Source organism: Capsicum annuum, chromosome 6, assembly GCF_002878395.1.
Source record: "Capsicum annuum cultivar UCD-10X-F1 chromosome 6, UCD10Xv1.1, whole genome shotgun sequence".
NCBI lineage: Eukaryota > Viridiplantae > Streptophyta > Magnoliopsida > Solanales > Solanaceae > Capsicum > Capsicum annuum.
The window spans coordinates 46,822,435-46,827,863 of record NC_061116.1 but is presented as its reverse complement, the minus strand read 5'-3'; the positions used below and the strand labels follow the sequence as shown (position 1 = coordinate 46,827,863).

The 5,429-nt window shown below is 32.5% G+C and overlaps 1 pseudogene; it reads left to right on the top strand.

Annotated features, from left to right (window-relative positions):
* Nucleotides 1–1,110: 1,110 nt before the first annotated feature.
* LOC107854307 lies at nucleotides 1,111–4,555 on the top strand (annotated as a pseudogene).
* The last annotated feature ends 874 nt before the right edge of the window (nucleotides 4,556–5,429 follow it).

The following is a 5,429-nucleotide window of genomic DNA, read 5'->3' as shown; positions in this document are numbered from 1 at the left end:
TTTTAAGTTATGCGGCGCGGGGCGGGTATGGGGCGGGTTAAAGTATATTTTTTTTAAATGGTGCGGTGCGGTGCGGGTTGCGAATATATGCGGGTTTAAATTAAAAAAAGCTAAAAATTAGTATTTTTCTCGTGAATATACCTAAAATTATATGTATTCTTTACTTAAAGTTTTATGATACTTAAAATGACATGTATAACACTACAAATAAAGTGTTTAACATCTCTATTCATTTTAATAAAAGTATGATATTTGCATTATTACTTGTATACATTATACTTTTTGATAATTTTTTATTGAAAAGTGATATAATAGAAATTAGTTATTATTTCCTAGTTGTAGATTTGAAAATATTATGATTTTCAATGGAGTTATAAATTCTTCAAAAAAAATAAAAAAATAAAAATATGGGGTGGTACGATTATGCGCGGGTATAAATATGGAACGGGTTTAAAGATAATGCGGTACGATTTTAAAATTTACGAATTTAAATAAAACCAGCACCGCACCTCACCATTGCCATCCCTAAAAGTAAAGTTTTTGAAAGCTCATTAACTTTGACTGGACAGTCCACAAAAAGAAAACAATTAAAGTGATACTCCCTCTATTTTATTTTAATTGACTCTCTTTTTAAAAATATTTGTTTTAATCTATTTATCCCTTTGATGATATCAGGAAAATTTTATTATATTCTTTCAATGTTATCCTCATAATTAAATAACTAAATAAAATATATTTACTCAAATTTATATTTTTATAGCATAATTAATAAAACTAATTTGATAATATATATCCCTAATAAATATTTTCTTAAGGAGAATGTCAAATAAAAAAAGATCGACTATTTTAAAACGGAAAGAGCTTATTAGAAGGATAGAGATTTATGACACAAATTGAAACAACTACGAGTTATTCTGAAATTTTCAAAAGGAAAAATAGATATTAAAAATCTAATTTATTATATTAATTTTATTTTTAATATTAAATACAAAACATTACTAATGTATTTTTCAAAGCAATATGGACGGAGGGGACTAGGGAGGGAGTACTACTAATATTTGGTGTATAACAACTGCCAAGTCTTCGAGTCTTATAGCACGGCGACTTTTACTGAAAAAGGAAAGAAGATAAAAAAGTAAAAATGTATTTACATTAGTTGGTTATTTGAAGATCAAATTAATGCAAAGATTGTGTTTGGGTGTGTATTCATATAAAAAATTCCAGTGTTCACAAAGATCCCTTTCTCATTTTCAGGTCTAAGTTTTTTCCTCTGTTGAACTAAACGTGTTCTTAAAAAGGAAAGCTGAAATTGAGTTGTGTATTTGTCACATAAATTATGTAATCAGTTTTGATGAACAATGCAACGTAATGGGATTTCACACTACTCAAGATTTCTCTTCTTTATTTTTTAACCCAAGATCATCATTAGTAGCCAAAACATAATCGGGTTATTGTCATTCTTGAATGCAATTTCATTGTAATTTTCTTCCTATTTTCTTTTTTATTTTCTTCTGTATTGGCCTTCTCTTTTCTCCATAACTTGTCATAGAAGGTTAGCAGAGCTGGTCAGGTCAGATTTCACTCTGGTTTGTTATAACAGAAAATAAATTACAATGTATATACACATGCTTCCAAAATTGCACCATTTCCTCTGTAATCTTTTTCTTGAATATAACGTGCATGTAATGTCTGGCAGGGGCGGAGTAGAGCGAAGGGTTTATGCGAACCCCTTCAGCGAAAAATTATACGGTTAAATATATGGTAAAAATTACATTTATATAGCAAATATTAAATTTGCTTTGGCATCTTAAGGTATTTACTTCTCCATATTTTGACCCCTCAATGGAAATACTAGCTTTGGCACAGGGACCATGGTCCCTCTTTTCTCTCTTGCTCTCATCGAAATTTGTGGGTTTGTTAGGAATTTTGCCATACCTGTGCTTTTGGTTTTGAGTGTGGTCTTGTTTTCTTCAAAACTAAAGCAATTTAAATGTTCCTCTGAAATTTTTTAAGCCAATACTTCAAACTCTTTAGACTCATACTCTTTCTCTGTAGGTAATCTTTTAGTATGTAAAAAGTTGTTGCACTTTTCTCCTTTGTTATGCTATCATGGTTTTGTACTTCTGTATTCATTAATCTATCAGAGGAAATTTTGTTATATCTATGCCTTCTTCTGTAGTTTATGAAGTGGAATCTTTATCTCATTTAAAACTCCGTATTATCTCCCCTGATGTTGATTAATTCTAAACAGTATAATATTAGCCTAGATCATTATTTGCTATGCTTTTAGTAAGTGTAAGCAAGAATTTATGCCTTAGCCATTGGGTAAAGAATCTTAGCCTAAACATTTAGATGCCATTGATGATCTAAGTTTGTTCTACTTTCACTCTAAATTTGTGATGATCATATGCACATCTAAATTGTTACGCCCCTCCACGTAAACGGGGCTGATTTAATAGGTAAGTGTATTCTATAATGGTATTTTAAATACTGCCAATTACTGTGGAGCTGGAGAACCTTCGTCGTTTGGCTTTACACATTTTACATAATCTTTAGATGAATTCCATGATGATCTCGGAATGGCTGTGAGAATAAAATTCCTTGTTTGATGTTAATTTCTGTGCTCTTTAGCTTGTTGCTTATTGCTGTTAGTAACCTAATCTTAATTGTGGCAGGTGGATTGTTAGATGAAGTCTCTGATTCGATATATTATTTCTAAAACAATCTTTGGCTATTACTAATATTATGTTCTGATGGGCTGCTTTCACTCAAAAACAACACTCCAATACATACCCGGTTATGAGGAGCCCACTGTGCTTGCTGCCGAGACACCTTGTGAGTATGAATCATTTGAGAATCTCAGTCATGTTGTGTCACTAAAGTTTCAAAGCACAATGTACTTGTTTCCTAGTTGCTGTCAAGTTCTGCTAGTTTAGTTAGATTGTCGAATTATATGGCCTTAGAGAAGCAGTCAAGCATCGTTGATATTGCATAAGATAAGAGATTTATACACCTTTATCAGCAACTTCTTTGTACAACTGCTAATCATTTATGAACTGTTAAAAAAATTGTAGTTACAGTGAGTGAAGTCGAAGCATTATATGAGCTGTTCAAAAGAATAAGCAGTTGCATAATTGATGATGGGCTCATTCATAAGGTATATTCTGCTTGCAAATACAAATACACATATCTTTCTATGTTTTGGATTCTTAACTGTATAATTGATATAGTACATAGCTAATTGATAAGTCCAAAACGTGTTATGGCTACCTATTCTGATTCTTGCAATGTCATCATCAGGAAGAGTTTCAGCTGACACTCTTCAGGAACCAAAAGAAGAAGAATCTGTTTGCAGATAGGGTACGTTTCTTTTCATCCAAATAGTCTTTCTAGATGAATCTTGTGCATTGTTGATTAAAAAGTTTGACGTATCAACTCTTATGCTGGAAATCTACTGTTTCTCTTCCATTTGATTGCTTCTTTTGTTATTTTCTGTCTGTGTTCATCTTAGGTTGTGGTCTTGTGGATATTTATTCACTGAGTTTCTTATCATGCAGATATTTGATCTTTTTGATATCAAGCGCAATGGAGTTATTGAGTTTGGGGAATTTGTCCGATCACTGGGCATCTTCCACCCTAATGCACCAGTAGCTGATAAAATGACATCTAAGAAATGATCTTTGCTAGCTTTTGCATGATTGATATGCTGCCTTTCATTTAATTCTCATTTTCTCACTTTCAGCCTTCTAATGAAATGAATTATGTATGCCTATTTGTTGACATTGATGCCTCTATCTTAATATCCTTGCAGTTGCATTCAGATTATATGATCTAAGGCACACTGGTTATATCGAGAGATAAGAGGTTAGTATTGCAACTATATAAGTACTATGCTACTCCATGGAATATTCCCATAGTCTTTTTGCTTTCAAATATTTTTCTTTTCCTGATAAGAAAAATAAGAAAAGAAAAATAAACCGTGACATTATTTTGACTGGCAAAAGCATGTTTGCTTAAAGGCAAGAAAAATAAACCGTGACATTATTTTGACTGGCAAAAGCATGTTTGCTTAAAGGCAATAATCTCTATGCTATGTTGATATAATTTGCAGTTGAAAGAGATGGTATTGGCGCTGCTGCATGAGTCAGACTTGGTTCTTTCAGATGACGTAGTTGAGATAATTGTAGATGAGGTGAAGACTACTTTAAAGTTTAAACTATCTTTCACCCAATTGTCATTAGGTAGTCCTTTGCTCTAATGTTTATTGACAATCTATCTTCATCTTTTGTGGCAGACGTTTATTGGTGCAGATACAATGGGTGATGGGAGGATAGATCCAGAAGAGTGGAAGGAATTTGTTTCAAAGAATCCATCTCTTTTAAAGAATATGGATGTTAGTGTGACATCAATGAAAACTCAGATTGGTTCAGATGTTCTTTTACTTTTTCGCGTTCCTCTTGAAATAACTAAATTGAAGTTATTTTCATGTAAGCCATTTGCATCGGCAAAAAAAGAAATGTATATTGCTATTATCTGATACTGATATGGTGGCCTTCTTTATTCAGGGATATAACCTTAGCATTCCCCAGCTTTGTGGTAAGCTCTGAGGTTGAATGATTCAGAAATTTAGACTTGTCTGTATAGTAAAAACAAGTCTTTGAAGATCGTGTTAAATAGCCTCTTCCACGCTGGTGTTTGGAGGATCCAATTCAATACAGCAAGAGTTTAAGAATAAGAAGACATCAGGTTTTATATTAATTATTTTTAGATTCACCAGACAAGATCCAAAAGCCCAGAGAATTTCTCGGATATAAGAAAAAGGATGATATTTAAGGGGCACATCATGGCTTCTTGGCCATCTCCATTTGTGTAAGAAGATGATGTTCGAGCCAGGCTGCTGTATATAATTATACATGGCATTGTCCACATTGAAGTTGTTCCAACCCGCCTTTCCTCTTTTTGTTTTCCAGCCTGCAGGCTAAACTTTTGACATTGGTTGCTCATTTTGTTCTGTTCTTTGATCCAGTGTACTTGGATATGAAATTTAATTTGATATAACATCATTTACTCAGTATACTTATTCTGGAAATTTTCAACTTCTAGCAAGGTCAAATGATGCTAAATTTTGGGCCTTCCAGAGGGAAACCGATACTCACCCTCTTGTAGAGGTGTTCATGGGTGGTTACTAGTCAAAAACATAACCAAATCAAATAAAATAAAAAAATAATCGTCGGTTTGGTTCTTGTCGGTTTTGTTCGTTTGGTTCAAATTTTTTGATTTGTAACTTTAGCTAATGATAAAAGTTGAATTTTTTAAGAAAACAAATCCAATCCAACATATGAGATGTCAACTGAGTGTTGTGCCTCAATCTTAAAACTAAAATGTCAATCCAGTGTTATACTTAAGTAAAGCCACAAACAACACCATAT